The 16,935-nt window shown below is 36.1% G+C and overlaps 2 long non-coding RNA genes across 4 annotated transcripts in view; one reads left to right on the forward strand and one right to left on the reverse strand.

Annotated features, from left to right (window-relative positions):
* Positions 1-9,288, forward strand: part of LOC134760542 (uncharacterized) — a 105,581-nt gene extending 96,293 nt beyond the window's left edge. For all 3 annotated transcript variants that reach the window (XR_010138199.1, XR_010138203.1, XR_010138205.1), the window contains one exon: positions 490-9,288. This is a non-coding gene — a long non-coding RNA (uncharacterized LOC134760542). The remainder of the gene's footprint in view (positions 1-489) is intronic.
* LOC134760543 (uncharacterized) overlaps positions 1-16,935 on the reverse strand; it is a 107,594-nt gene that overhangs the window by 18,693 nt on the left and 71,966 nt on the right. The window contains exon 2 of the long non-coding RNA XR_010138206.1: positions 4,839-4,963. This is a non-coding gene — a long non-coding RNA (uncharacterized LOC134760543). The remainder of the gene's footprint in view (positions 1-4,838; positions 4,964-16,935) is intronic.

Here is a 16,935-nt window from a genome sequence, read left to right on the forward strand (position 1 = left end):
GCACACCCGGCTAATTTTTTGTGTGTGTTTTTAGTGGAGACAGGGTTTCACCATGTTGGCCAGCCTGGTCTCAAACTCCTGACCTCGTGATCCACCTCCCTCGGCCTCCCAAAGTTTTGGGATTACCAGCATGAACTACCACACCTGGCCATTTTTTTCTTTAAAATAAATTTTATTCTATATATTTAAGGTACACATACAATGTTATAGAATACATATACATAGTAAAAAGTTACTATAGTTAAGCAAATTACCATATCTATCACAGATACCCACACTTTTTGGTGTGGCAAGGAAATATAAAATCTTATTTAGCATGAATCCCATATACAGTACAATTTTATTACCTATAGTCTTCATGTTGTATATAGATGTATAGGATTGTGCATCCTACATATCTGCTACTGTGTATCTCTGACCCACATGTCCTTATTTCCTCCCTTCCTCTCTACCTGATAACCACTCTGTTGTTCTCTATTTTTTTTTTAGGCAGAGTCTCACTCTGTTACTTCCCAAAAGTGCTGAGATTATACGCATGAGCCACCGCACTTGGCTGCTTTCACCATTTCAGACTGAACTTGGAGAAGAACCTGAGGAAAAACATGACTTTAAAATTTTGATGAATGGAGAAATCTCTTTCCATTCACCTTCCTTTCCTCTATTTCATTCTTATTATGAAATATGCAAACAAACATATGGATACATTAGTTATTAAATAAACATCTGTATGATACCTATCCAGGTGAAGAAATAGAGCACTATCACCACCAAGAAGTCCTCCGTATGCCCCTAACTGATCCTAAAGTCTTCCTTCCCTTATTAGTAACAGATATAACAGATATCCACATTACCTGTGGATATCTGTGTTTCTCTCCTTGGTTCTCTTTATAATTTTATTATGTATTTTTTTCTTTCTTTTTTTTTTTTTTTAGAGATGGAGCCTTGCTCTGTCACCCAGGCTGGAGTGTAGTGGCATGATCTTGACTCATTGTAACCTCCAACTCCCGGATTCAAGTGATTCTCATGCCTCAACCTCCCAAACAGCTGGGATTACAGGCATGGGCTATGTGCCACCACACCTGGCTAATTTTTGTAGTTTTAGTAGAGACGGGGTTTTACATGTTGGTCAGGCTGTTCTTGAACTCCTGACCTCAGTGCCTGGCCTTATTATGCATTTTTTAAAAGCCTAAAGTCTGGTTTTGCCTGTTTTTTCTCTTACATAAATGGAGTAAAAGTCTGTATCCTGCTGCATCTGGCCCCTTTTACTCAATATTAAGTATTTAATATTCACACTTAGCATTGTTTCTGCATTCTATTAAAACAGTACACCAGCCAGGCACGATGGCTCATGTTTATAATCTCAGCACTTTGGGAGGCCGAGGTAGGCCGATCACTTGAGTTCAAGAGTTCCAGACCACCCTGGCCAACATGGTGAAACCCCATCTCTACTAAAACTACAAAAATTAGGCCACATGGTGGCTAATGCCTGTCATCTCAGCACTTTGAGAGGCCGAGGCAGGCAGATCATGAGGTCAGGAGATGGAGACCATCCTGGCGAACACAGTGAAACCAAATCTATACTAAAAATACAAAAAATTACCTGGGTGTGGTGGCATGTGCCTGTAGTCCCAGCTACTTGGGAGGCTGAGGCTGAAGAATCACTTGAATCTGGGAGGTGGAGGTTGCAGTGAGCCAAGTTTGCACCACTGCACTCCAGACTGGGTGACAGAACTAGACTCTGTTAAAAAAAAAAAAAAAATTGGCCGGGCATGGTGGTGGATGCCTGTAATCCCAATTACTCAGGAGGCTGAGGTAGGAGAATCAGTTGAACTTGGGAGGTGGTGGAGGTTGCACCCTGTACTCCAACCTGAACAACAGAGTGAGACTCAGTCTCAAAAAAAAAAAAAAAAGGCCGGGCATGGTGGCTCCCACCTGTAATCCCAGCACTTTGGGAGGCTGAGACAGGTGGATTACCTCAGGTCAGGAGTTCGAGACCAGGCTTACCAACAAGGTGAAACCCTGTCTCTACCAATAATACAAAAATTTGCTGGGAGTGGTGGCACTCATCAGTAAGACCAGCTACTCGGGAGGCTGAGAAGGAGAATTGCTTGAACCTGGGAGGCAGAGATTGCAGTGAGCCGAGATCACACCCTGTACTCCAACCTGGGGGACTGAGCAAGACCCTGTCTTAAAAAAAATAAAAAATAAAAATACAGTACACCAGTGTGTATCCCTTCATTGTTGGTGGACATGTGGGTTGTGTTCATTTTTGTCAGTTACAAATGATGCTGTTGTGGACATTTGTGTATTTCTATTTCGTTACCATTAGTGTGTATAGTGTGTATAGTGAACAGTATAAAAGACGAGGTGAAACCATAGGTTACAGGGTAAACATATCTTCCATTTTACTAGCTATTATTTGTTTCATCCCAATGTTAACACATCAACTGACAGTCTTACAATGTCTGATAATTCCCAAATCTTCACATTCTTGTTGATACTTAATTTTGTGAAAATTTTAATTTGAGTCTTTTGGTGGGTATGTGGCAATGATTTTGATATTAATTTACTGGGCCTTTTCTTCTCTGTAACTAGCCCTGTCAAGATAGATGTGTGGTGTGGGAGGGGTAGGAGCCCCTAGAGATAGCATGGGCTCTGGAATCCTTAATCATTCTATGTGAAAAAGTTGGTGGGGCAGTGATTTTTTTTTTTTTTTTTTTGAGACAGAGTTTTGCTCTTGTTGCCCAGGCTGGAGTGCAATGGCACTCTGAAGACAAGGTTTCTCCATGTTGGTCAGGCTGGTCTCGAACTCCCAACCTCAGGTGATCCACCTGCCTCAGCCTCCCAAAATACTAGGATTACAGGCATGAGCCACCATGCCCAATCTTACTATTTACTCTTTTTTTTTCCTTTGAGATGGAGTTTCCGTCTTTTTGCCCAGGCTGCAGTGCAATGGTGCAATCTCGGCTCACTGCAACCTCCGCCTCCTGGGTTCAAAGGATTCTCCTGTCTCAGCCTCCCAAGTAGATGGGATTCCAGGTGCCCACCACCACACCCAACTAATTTTTGTATTTTTAGTAAAGAGGGGGTTTTGCAATGTTGCTCAGGCTTGTCTCGAACTTCTGAGCTTGAGTGATCCACCCGTCTCAGCCTCCGAAAGTGCTGGAATTACAGGCATTAGCCACAGCACCCAGCCAAAAACACAGATTAGTGTATTAATAGTCTGAAGCACTGTAAAATACTGCTAAGAATACAGATCACTAATATCATCATCATAGAGCACAAAATAAGTTCTGGTATTATTAAGAACATCATAGCTCTGACTAAAACGTACATGGAAAACACATTCTATTAGAAATTAAATTATACTAATACTATTGACAATCACTTTTATAGGTGTCACTGTAAACTCAAAGACAAGAAATAAATTCATCACCAGAAAACACAAAACAAGTACTTAGCCTTACTGCGGAGAAGCCTGTAGTTGCCTTTTACTGAACGACACCTCAGTTCTTGGGACAAAGTTTGAAACAGCAACTGGAAGGACAGCTTTAACTTTAAAATGGTTTTATTTTTAGGGTTGTCATATTATAAAAGCTATTCTCACATAGCTAAGCTGTTGGAAAGAGACCAAGTTTTGTGAAGGTTTTTCATCAGGTGTTTCATGTTGTCCTCACTGCAATCTCAAACAATGGCAAATGCTTCGTAAGCCACTGTAATGCTAACTCAGCTGATAAATTAATAAAATTCCGTTTCTTTAGGCCAGGCGCAGTGGCTCACACCTGTAATCCTAGCATTTTGGGAGGCCGAGGCGGGCGGATCACAAGGTCAGGAGATTGAGACCATAGTGGCTAACACGGTGAAAACCCATCTCTACTAAAAATCCAAAACATTAGCTGGGCGTGGTGACACGCATCTGTAATCCCAGGTACTTGGGAGGCTGAGGCAGGAGAATCGCTTGAGCCCAGGAGGTGGAGCTTGCAGTGAGCTGAGATTGCGCGACTGCACTCCAGCCTGGGTGACAGAGAGAGACTCCATCTCAAAATAATAATAATAATAATGAATAAATACAATAAAAAATAAAAAGTTGGAAGAAACTCGGACTTTCAAAAATTAAGGATCCCATTTTTACCTAAGATATTGGATTTACTCTTAGGTTCCCTTGATTGACTTAGCCAATAATTTTTTTCTACCTAAGTACACAAGAAAAATGAAATGAAGGGGTAGAACTCAAGAATCCCTGTGCATTTCTAAAAGCCAAATTTTACAACCACTGCAATATTACCATTTACTAACATTTTCTTTCTGTCTCAGCCAAAGGTAAGAGGCCTCTAACTGGGACAGGCATGGTGGCTCACGTCTGTAATCCCAGCAATTCGGGAGGCCTATGTGGGTAGATCACTTGAGGTCAGGAGTTCAAGATGAGCCTGGCCAACATAGTGCAACCGCATCTCAACTAAAAATACAAAAATTAGCTAGGTATGGTGGCGGGCACCTGTAATCCCAGCTCCTCGGGAGGCTGAGGCAGGAGAATTTCTTGAACCCAGGAGGCAGAGGTTGCAGTGAGCCTAGATCATGCCCCTCTACTCCAGCCTGGGTGACAGAGCAAGACTCCATCTCAAAAAAAAAAAAAAAAAAAAAAAAAAAAAAAAAAAAAAAGAGAGAGAGAGAGGCCTCCAGCTGGATCCAAGTCAGTTAATTAACAGATCGAATCTGATCCTGCACCTAGTTCAGTTTCTGTCCTGACTTTCAAACTGTTTGGATCACAAATTTGTTCAGAGAAACTCAGAGAATTCCAAACACAAATCCATGGAGTTCTGAAATCTGAGAGAACTTACCCATGATCCCCAGCCACTTTGAGAGATCGAGGGACAAAAGTAGGTCCTTGCAGGTACCTTGCTTGTTCACTCAGCACTCCTGGGGATTGTTAAGGCTCCACTTCACATCCCACTTCTGACACCATCTGTTAAAAGAAAAACTTCAGCTGAATTAAATTTAAAGAAGTTCAATTCAGCAATCAACAATTCGTGAATAGGGCAGTCCCTGGAATCACAGCAGATTCAGAGAGATTTCAGCAGAGCCACATGGTGAAAGATTTATAGACATAAAAAGGGAAATGAGGTACAGAAATTGGAGGTGAGGTACAGAAACAACTGAATTGGTTACAGCTTAGCATTTGCCTTAGTTGAACACAGCGTGAACATTCAGTAGTGTAAGAGTGGTTGAAGTATGGCTGCTGGGATTGGCCAACACTCAGCTATTGTTACAGGTGCATACTCCTAAGTTAGGTTTTTCAATCTTGTCTACCTATTAAGTTAGGTTGCAGTTTGTCCACAGAGATTCAAATATAGAAGTATGGAGTCCTTCTCAGGCCATATTTAGTGTGTTTTAACACTCTAAAATGTATAAAATCAACCTGAACCCCAACCACATTGGGAACATTTTCTCAGGGTCTCCTGAGGAGGGCTGTGTCACAGGCCATGGTCACTCATATTTCGCTCAGAATAAATCTCTTCCAATATTTTACAGAGTTTGACTCTTTTACTCAACACTGTTCAGTAACAAAAGAGAACAAACTATCAAGACACACAGCAACAGACAAATTTCAAAAACTTTACACTTAGTGAAAGAAGCTAGACCCAAAGATTACATGTGCTATGGTTTCATTTATATGAAGTTCAAGAACTGGCAGAACTAACTTATGGTGGCAGAAACCAAATCACCAGTTGCCTTATGTTGCAGCAATACTGACTGGAAAGGGGCATGAGAGAAGTTTATGAGGTGAAATAAATGTTTTGTGTTCAGACTAAGATGTGTGTCACATGGGTTTATACCTTTAATATGTGTATATTTCACTCTATACATTTAATTCCTCATGAAATAAAATAAAACTGAAGAGAAGTAAATAAGAGTACAATGTCTTTATGTTACTCCAAAGAGAAGGTTTGCCTCCAAAAGAGAAGCCCAAGAGGTTTGCTTTGAGCTATAACAAAAATAAGGTTTCTGAAGAAAGAGATATCAGACAAAAAGTGGTTTCTCTAGTAATTAAAAAAGAAGCAGAAATAGATAAAGAAAAATGGTTCTTGTGAATTTAGTGCATAGTAAAGTATTATTGTTTTTAGTGCTGAGTCTCTTTTCCCCTAAAACCTGGATATGCTGTATTCTTTAAGCCAATTTCAAGAAATAAGTGAAAAATCTCATAGGAAGGAAGAAAGGAAAATCACTCTTTGAATATACACTAAAACCTGAATGTACAAATGGTACCTATCAGTGTACTAGGGAAAATGCACAATACACTTAAGTTGTTTAATTTGAATAGAATATAATAAAAGAGCAATTTGAAAGCTGTGGATAGTGTATAGATAAACCAAAAGGGATAATTCTGTATGTACCCTGCAACCGTTACCTTTTCTAAGCCTGAAGGGGTGAAGGGCAGTATTAGTTATCAAAACTTGGAGACAAAAAGGTCGTGTGGAGATAACCACCTTCAAGACAGTGATCCATTATATTGGTGAGAGACAAAAGCATATGGCTTAGAGAAGGAAGTTATAGAAAGAAGATTATCAGTGGAGACAAGACAAGCCAGTGGGGAAGGAAAATGGTGAAAACAAAGAGCAGGGAAGAGGACAATAGTATGTTTGATGAGTCCAATCAGGCACTGGGGACAGGGAAGTGGGTGTGATTTTGTTTTATTTAACAACAAAATAGATAGCGAAATGAAAGGCAATGAAGTGCACAGGAATAAGCTGGTTTCTACTGTGTGCAACTAGGGTTCAGTCATGCTGGAAACTGTGAAAGATGTAGAACACACCTTTATAATTGGCCACCTGAGGAATGAAGGAGCAGTGTACATAGTAATTTCCTGATTTTATCTATGGACTAAAGGTTATATTAATAGCAAAACCCACAGTTAATTTTGCACCATCCTAATACCTTGAGCCATTAACTTCCTGGCATTTCTTGTCTGCTAGGAAGAATACTCAGAGAATGGCCTCAGACTGAGAGATGTTGAGATAGAAAGCTCTTTAGAATATATGAGAACCATCAACTGAAGTTACAGGTGATTTCCACAGCAGCCTTTAGAGATAGGAGTGAAGAATGCATAGCTTCTGTTACAGGTAGTAATCAAGATACACAAACTCTTCTGTGGACTTCTAAGGTGTGGGAGTTGATAACTTCTGAAAGCAAAGAAAAATGGCATAAAAATAAAACAGAATGTGATAAGGAATGACTAGAGGATAGGCTGTAGGAAAGAAGGAGAAAGAGGAAAGGTCAGTTTAGGTTCAGTTATTTAAGAAAATCTCTTCGAGGAGTAGGAATTTGAAACCAGTTCTGCAGCAACCTGGGGGTAGAACATTCCAAATAGAGTAAAATAGAAGAACAAAGACTCAGAGGCAGGCTCAATCTTGGCAATAGGCTCAACAATCAGACAAAAAAAAAAGCAGAATAACGAGGGGATACGGAGTGACAGGAGATGAAATGGGAGAGGGGTTCAGATTACATGAATTTTATGGGACTTGGTGATTTAGATTTTATTCTAGTATGTTGAGAATCCACAGATCATTTTAAGCAAAAAAATGGCATGATCTCATTTATATTTTAAAAGTCAGTTGGGTTTCTCTGTATAATATGGATTTTTATGGGGCAAGAAGGAAGGGAGTTGTTACAGGTACTTGAGAGGAAAGATGATGTTTACTTGACTAAGTCAGTAGCAATAGAGGTGGGAAAATGCAAGCAGATCAGACTCACTTTTGGATCTGTAGTTCACTTAAAGTGTTGATACATTGGAGCACAAAAGATAAATATTTTACTTTTCATCCCTAAAAGGCAGAAAAATATAGGGGCAAAAAATGGAATGTTGGAAGTTTAGGAAATATGGTTTTTGACTTGGCCTTAAAATGTTCCAGCTCAATATGATCTTAGGGCAATCATACAGCTGTTTTGCCTGCGGCTTCTTCATTTCTGAAATGGCATTAATAATAACATTCCCATAGCTGAGGTGTTAAAGATTAAAACTATAGAGGTAAAGCAGTCTTGAAAATTTCAATGTAATACCTAAATTTAAGGTATTATAGGGATGCCCTAAGTTGCTTTTAAAAAATGCTATGTTATTACATGCTACTCTTTGATAACCTTTTATTTATGATAATTAATGTAGTTAGTGTGCTAATTTTCTACAGTTGCACCCTGGGGCAATCGTGCAACAATTGTAATTTTAAAAGTTGGGCAAATAAGTAAATGTCAATTTGTAATAAAATCCAAATGAGTCTGTGATGAATGTTGATGGTGACTGGTAATTTACCTGATAAAATATTGTAACTGCCCAGTTACCTTGGAATAGCTGATTTCTGAAAGTAATTACCATGTTCTGGATAGTGAAGTGTCATCAGAGAAAATTTTGACACACAGTGATCATTTTTAATTTGGTGAATTAAATATCATATTCATTAATGAAATAGTAGGATTTTAATTCAGACTGTTAAGTCAAAAGAGAGAGAGATGTTTATCACATATTATAGAGTGCACTGTTGCGTAATAATCATTCATTTCTTACCTGTTTTTAACTACCATTTAAAAAATATCATTCCTGCTGATAAAGATAAAATCTTATTGGATTAAAAGTTAAAAAGCAATTGGACCCAGTCTCCTACCTAGAACCTTATTGCTGTTAAGTCTAGGACATCTTTAAGAAGCCATCTTTACCGTGCTGTTTTCTGAGAGTCGTATGTTATGATTTCATTAGATCTGCAAACAAACAACAGGAGCATACTACTGGTATGGTATTCTAACATTTGCCATGATATTGTTCACAAATTGTTAACTTTTGGTTAACTGTGTGTTTCTTTGTTTGCTTTGCTTTCCAAGAATATGTTTCACAGATACTATTAGTTCAAGAAAGCTGGGGAAAAGAAAAAAAAATAAAGGTTAAGATCCTGACTAGAGAATGAATTAGAGAAAGCCAAAGTAATTGCCTGGAAAAGATATGTGGGAGGTTGGGTCCAGTTTAAAGGTTCAGAAGTAGACTTTGAGATAAGCATTTTTTCTGGATATTTGGAATTATCTCCTAAAGATATTATTCTTTGAAATACAACCAAAAACATATAGCCAAAGATCAATTTTGTTTTGGCAAATCCAGTCCAAGAAAATAAGTTATCTAAAAGCTCAGAAGTGCTTTGTCCTAGTTCTTTCTCAGGCTTCTTAATCAATAATCACAACTCTGTACCAATTATTGGTAAGTAATATATATAGATTATCAGAGACTGCAGTTTCTGCCAGTGTGTCTGAATTAACCCTTTCAGTGTTTTGTGAACTTCAGTTGTAAAATATTAGCAGAATATAAAATAATTTTAAATTTTTAAAATTTTAAAGTAGGGAAACATTTGAGCAAACACTTCACCAAAGAAGATATGCAAATGGCCAGTAAGCGTATGAAATGACATTATTATTCACTAGAAAAATGTAAATTAATTCCACAATGAGATGCCCCTACACATATAACTAAATTGGCTAAAATTTAAAAATTATAGACAACTGAAAGTATCAAGTGATAGTGAGGATGTGGACCACAAAACTCTCAGTTTGCTAGCAGGGATGCAAAATGATACAGCAACTTTGGAAAACAGTTTGGCAGTTTCTTAACATTTTAAATATTCTCTTACATACAACCCAGAAAGTCCTCTCTTAAGAATTTACCCCCAAAAAAAGGAGCAAGGGAAGTTCATGTAAATCCCTATATGCAAATTATTCACAATACCTGAAACCTAGAAACAACTCAAATGTACATCAATCAGCTAGTGATAAACAAAGTTTTCTATATAGAGATAGTAGGTTAATATTAGCAATTTAAAAAGAAGAAACTTAAAATGCATGAAAGAACATAATTTTGCAAAAGACATGAAAGGCAATACACTGTTTCATTCCATTTATGTGATATTCTGGTAAGGGCAAAAATATAGAGACAAATCAGATCAGTGGTTGCCAGGGTATATAAGTAGGGGTTGGAGACTTAATACAAAGGAAATTGAGGGAATTTATGGGGGTGATGGGAGTATTTTGTATATTGATTGCAGTGGTAGTTATATGATTATATATATTAATCAATAATCATCATACTGTATATCTAAGAAGGGTAAATTCTAATGAATGTAATTTATCAATAATCATCAAACTGGATGTCTAAGAAGAGTAAATTCTAATGAATGTAAATTATACAACAATACATGTGATTTTTAAAAATTTATTTAATGATATTATGAAAAAAGTTTGGCAACAATTTGAAAATTTAGAAAAAAATGGACAAATTCTAAGAAAAATACTACTTACTAAAGCAGACACTGGAAAAAAAAATATGAGTAATCTGATTTACATTAATGAAATTAAATATTTAACATATTCAATTTTGGAATAGTCCATGCCAGGATTTGCCTGCAAATTCTTCTAAAGATTTAATAATGGAATAGCAATTCTTTTATAACACTAAGAGTTCTATAACACTTAGTTTCTGTAATTGCAGAAACCCTTTCCAACACATGTTTTGATGGCCACATTATCTTGATAAGAAATCTTACAGGGCAGTACACGAAAGAAAAACACAATCCAGGCTTCATATACAAATTGAAGTAAAAATCTTATGCAAATATTTTTTAAACAAATTCAGTAGCATATTTTAAAAGTTTAATGTAGACTAACAAACTTCCTTTAATTCCAGAAATGTAAGGATGTTTTAACATTAAAAAATCAATGAGTAAACTTTTTTGATTTTGATAATTATACTTTGGTTATAGGGAGATATTCTTTTTTTAGAAAGTCAAATTGATTCATTTGGGGATATGTATTAGTCTATTTTCATGCTGCTGATAAAGATAAACCCGAGACTGGGCAATTTACAAAAGAAAAGAGGTTTAATAGACTCACAGTTCCATGTGGCTAGGGAAGCCTCACAATCATGGCAGAAGGTGAAAGCCATGTCTTGCATGGTGGCAGACAAGAGAAGAGAGCTTGTGCAGGGAAATTCCCCTGTATAAAATGATCAGATCTTTTGAGACTTCTTTGTTATCATGAGAACAGCATGGGAAAGACGTGACCCCATGATTCAATTACCTCCTACTGGGTCCCTCCCACACATGTGGGAATTCAAGATGAGATGTGGGTGGGGACACAGCCAAACCCTAACAGGGTAGAAGGGCAAATTTGACATATTAGTCTTAAATAATTAAAAAAAGAGAAGAATGAGAGAGGAGGGAAAATCATAAATAAATGGAGCAAAACATAAACAACTGGTGAACCTGAAAATCTCAGTAAAATATTTTGTGGTTTCTTATACTTTTCTTGCAACTTTTGTGTTTGAAAAGTTATTCTCCTTCTGCTCAAATTTGCCAAAAACGTTTAAAAGTCTATTAGTGCAACGTACTACTGAATAAAAAGAAAAATCAGATGATTGTCTAAAATCTCTGATAATAGTATTTTTTAGAATTGAAAACCTCAGCAAACTGTAGCATTTTAATTGATAAATATAATCTTCAAAAAAAGAAAAAAAATCTGCAGCAAAATCCTTCATAATGTGAAATGTTAAACATTTTGTCTGCAAGATAAAATATGAGGCTAGATTACTTATTCTCATTACTCCATCCCAGTTTATTCTAATCCATTCATAGCCAGTGCAAGATGGCAAGGAGTAAAGACAAAAGACCAGAAAGGTAAAATGTCACTCCCATTTTCACACTATACATTTGTGTTTATGAAATGTCCAAGATAATTTTCTACTTAATTATTAGAATTAATATCACAGTTTTGTGGGTTTCTGATATAAGATCAATATTTTAAAAAGTGTATTTCTTTATGCAATAAATAGAAGATTAAAAAATAAAAAAGATACCTCTTTGAACAGCATCAAAACATCAAATACTTGAGATAAATTTAATCAAATATATGCAAAATCTCTACAGAACTATATAATTTTATTGGGTAATATTGACTGAAACCTAAATAAATCAAGAGATAGAATGTGTTCATAAATTGAAAACTTTAATTTATAAAGATGTCCATTTTCCTAAATCCATCTGTTGATTACAATATCAATCATAGTTCCAAGAGGCTTCTTTATCTTCAAAAATTGACATGTGGATTCTAGAATTTAGATGACAATGCAAAAGGCTAAGAACAGCTAACATCTCAAAAAAGAACAAAGTACTTACAGTCCCAGATATCGAGGCTGTAATATAAACCATAGTAATGAAGAAAGGTAAATATCACAAGCATAGATAGACCAATATAACAGTATAGAATCCTGTATCAATATGGAAAAAGAAATCTAGATTTTTACCTCACTTCATTCACAAAACCATTTCATTCATGTAGATCTAAACGGGAATGGAAAAGCAATAATTTTATAAGATAATAAAGAATATCTTCAGGGCCTGGGAAGGCAAAGATTTCTTAAGCAGGATATGAAAAACATTAATGATTTGAACTTTATTAAAATTAAAAAGTGTTTTCTTCTCTAAAAAGGCACGAATAAGAGAGGAAAAGCAAGTGAAATGAGATTATTTGTGGTTTATATAATTGACAAATGGCTTATATGCAGAATACATAAAAATTCGAACAATAAGAAGAGAGGCCACCCAATAGAAAAATGGGTGATATTTTGAAAAAGCAGTTTACAAAAGAGATTATACAAACATCTAATAAATGTTTTAAAAGACATCCAACCTGACTTGTCCTTAAATAATAATTAAGTTCATTGGGAGAAATACTATACATTCATCAGAAAAGTTAAAAGTTAGAAAATAATTTAAAGTGTTGATATGGTTTTGAAGCAACTGGAAATCTCTTATGCTGTCAGGATGAATTTCGAACAACCACTTTGGAAACAGGTTTCATATTATCTACAACATTTGAACACATGTGTCCTGTATGATCCAAGAATTTCATTTCTGGGTATGCATTCAACAGAATTGTATGCACAAATGCAGTAATAGAAACTTATAACAATGTTCACAAATGGATTATTTAGCCAAAGAAGGAAAGCAATGTCTAGCAAGATGGGAAAGAATAAATAGTAGTGTATGAATAGATTGTACTACTTTATATCAATCAAAATGAATATGATAAAGATACAATAACATCTGTGAATCTTGATCATAATTTTGAACAAGAGGAACAAATACAAACACATTCTGTATTAGTCTATTCATAGGGGTAAATTATTCTTTGCCATTTGACATCTGGACAGTGGTTACATTTTGGGAGAAGGGAGAGGGAAATAACGTGGTTGGGGTGTGAGGAGCCTCCTATGTGTCCTTTGAATGTTTCTTGACCCAGGTTGGTAGTTTCATGGGTGTGTTCCCTCTGAACTAATTCCTTGAGCTATACAATTATGATTTGTGCAATTCAATTATATTATATTTCAGTGGAAGCTTATGAAAGAGAAACATTGCTGCTAAATTCATTAAGTGAAGGCTTATGGGGAAGTAGACCTTCATAGCATCCCATACTTGCAAAAGGGGCAATCTAACTGAAGGATGATACCAGTATCAGATATCAGATATCACAAAAACCAATGATCACTCTTACTGTCTCAACTGCGGGTCAACCTGACATTACAAATTTTCTGATGTAGTACAACATGAGGTACAAAATTTCACCTGTGATTTATTCTAGTCAAGCGTGTTTAACTGGCAGCCATTAAGGCATTAGGTGTAAATTTAGACACAGAAAGCAATCAAGCAAAGCCCTAAGGTTTGCCATTTTGTAGGTCAATTGGCCTCATTCCTTCAACAAGTCAGTACCATTTAAAAAGGTGGGTAATTCTAGATTTAAAAAAAAATTGAGGGGCGGACAATTAGATATAATGTGCAGGACTGCACTGAGACTGGTTTAAATAAATCAGCCCTAAAGAAAAATGTTTAATTAATTAAAGACATCTAAATACAGCATGGATATTATATATAATGAAAATGCATGAAAATAACAATGTGAAAATTATTGACTGAAAAAGAGGTTACAAAGTGCATATTTGATGAAAAATAATATGTAAGGCTAGAGGCAAAGGTACTAACAATGGTGGTTTCTTGTTTATAGGTCCATTTCGACACATTTTGCTCCTCCGCATTTAAAAACTTTTCTCTGATGCACATATACTGTTTCTGTAATAATAAAATTATGTTTAAATGATTCAGCATTTCTGGATAGCAAATTACTATATATGTATACTTTAAAATAGACAATTTATAGGGCTATACCCAACTTGTGGCTGTGCACTCTCCAGTTACTATACATGTACTTCTTACCCTCCTTTTAATATCTAATTATAAAATTCTGAACTCATTGAGGGCTATTAGCACAGCTACAATTGTTCATGCTTCTTCTAAGTTTGATATTTGTATGGTATTTTTAAAATTATATATTACAAACTTTTTGTATATATTTGAGTATTTTGATATTTTACCTATAAAAAAGTACAATGTTTACTGAACAAAATAATAGAATAATTATTTTTTAAAATGTAGAAATTAACAATTGCAGGCAATATCACTTCCCAGAAATAATTTCCAGTTTTATTACATTGTCATCATGGACGAAATTATACACTATTTTTACTTTTTGGAATACACTAAGGTTTTCATTGAGGCCCAATACTCTGTCCACTTTCACTATTATTCCATGAGTATTTGAATAAATATGCTCATATTAGTTATCCTCCATTAATTGCTTATGTCCTCTTAAATCTCACTTATGTTTTCTCACTTGATCCTCCATCAGCTGAATAAATAGTATTATAAATTGTATTTTCAAAAATGCTTCTGAAGTTTTTGCTTTCTGAATTTTGCATACATATTTAATAAATATTTATGACAGTTACTTACTTATAGTGACCTTTTTATTGATACAAAGTGCCTTTGTCCTACTTCATATTTTTTACCAACCATGAATAAAACTTATTTGTTCTAAATATTGTGATCTTTGCTTTTTTTTGTCATTTCCATTTGCCTGTAATTCTTTTGCCCAAAGCTTCACTTTCAAGCTTTTGAGTTAATTTTTATTAGAGTTGCTGCTTGTATGCAATAAATCATTGGCTTTGTTACTGAATGTAATCATGGAAGGAATCATGATTCCTCTCAGAGTTTCCACTGTCAAGAACCTAAAGAGTCTGTTTACGGAGATGTAGCTAGGGTTAAAAAAATAAGAGAGAAAGAGAGATGCAGAGGAACAAAGACACCAACCACAGGAAGCCATAAAGGGACAAGAGAAAAGATAGTATTACCAGAGCGAAGTGAGTTCTGGAGCTGCAAGGAAAGGTCACATAGCAGGAGATCTAGTTATGGAGAGATTTAGCCCCTGGCAGAAGCACAGAACCAAAGCAGAGGGAATCAGGGAAGAAATAACCCATTCTCCTCTCCACCTAACTTGAACCCCACAGCAGTCTCCCACTGAGTGCCTTCTGCTGAAATTCAGGGCACAAAGGAATCTGGATGATGTTGACTGCATGGCTCTGCATCAATGAGCACAGAGCAAGTTAGACAAGGGAAGAAAATAAATCCATGAAGTCAATAGAAACTTACCAGAACATTACTCCGACTTTGCATTCATTCTTGCCTCTTGCTTAGATTAAGAAAATTGTGTCTCCAGTACAGGGAGACCACAGTCCTAGCGTAATTTAAATTGTGGCAGGGTGTCAGCAATTCAGTCTTATTCCCAACTGGATTATAAATGTTAATGTCACCCACTATCAGTACTCTTTATATGAGATAGCAAGGAGAGTGAGGGGAAAGAAATATTCAGTTAACATAAATATGTAAATTAGCTACTACTGTTTTCACTTTTGGTCATGAGGCTAAATTTTATCATCATAATTTCCTTTTTCTATTATCCATTCCATTTTCAAACAAACTTTACTACTTCCATAGTACAGGAATTATTGTCTCATGGGATGACCCAAATCTTCATTTCATAGGATCAAAGTCCCTAGTGATGCTGTCTTTATCTGGTGGCTCTTTATGGGACATATAAGTGCTGAAAGGCTCCACAGCAGATCTCCTGGATTCCAACTAGGCCTACTTGCCTAATTTTCCTTTGTTAATCAGAATTAATCAATCCATTCAGTATAGTTAAACTCTTTATTGCCAGTTAGGTCAATTGCATTAGGAGCTAAAAATAGCAAGGGTGCAATTTCAGGTCCAAATTTAATGGAAACATAGCTATATTTCTTGAAAGAAATGTTCCTTCCTTGGAAAAGAGAACCTCCAAAGCTACTACATGCAAGTTTCCAGGAAGGGAAATAAAATTCTGTAAATAGAATATTAGGTAAAATAATTCTACTTCTTAGTTCCTGATCCCACATATTCTGGCTTTTGGAAATATGGCTTATGTATTGCCTAATAGTTTAATCTGTTAGGCCAGCACCACAATTTCAAACAATACTGTGTCACACCTGGCATTGAAACTGAGCCTTTAGGAAGCCATTCCATCATTCTATCAGGCCAGCTGCTTACTGGTGATGGGACATGTTGGGAAACACGAATTTCATGGGCATGGATCTTTTGTAACAATTGTTTTGCTATAAAACAAGTTTCCTTGTCAAAGGCAATGTAGTATGAGATGTTATGGCAATGAATAAGTCATTCTATAAGGTGACATATGGTGACACTGGTAGAAGCACTGAGGGCAGAGAAGAGAAACCCATTTCTAGAATGTGTATTTGGTTTTATGTGGACAAATGATTGCTTACTCCACAGTATAAAGGATTCAATGTAATCACCCTGGCACCAGGTGCCTGGTTGGTGTCCCTATGAAATGGTGCCATATCAGGAACACATTGGCCCTTGGTATTGACAAGTTGGACACTCAGTGATAGTAGACAGATCAGGGTTGCTAAAGGGTAGTCCATTGTGTTGAGTTCATGCATATTTACCATCCATGCAACTATGATTACTTTTT

This window comes from Pongo abelii, chromosome 19, assembly GCF_028885655.2.
Source record: "Pongo abelii isolate AG06213 chromosome 19, NHGRI_mPonAbe1-v2.0_pri, whole genome shotgun sequence".
NCBI classification, from domain to species: Eukaryota; Metazoa; Chordata; class Mammalia; order Primates; family Hominidae; genus Pongo; species Pongo abelii.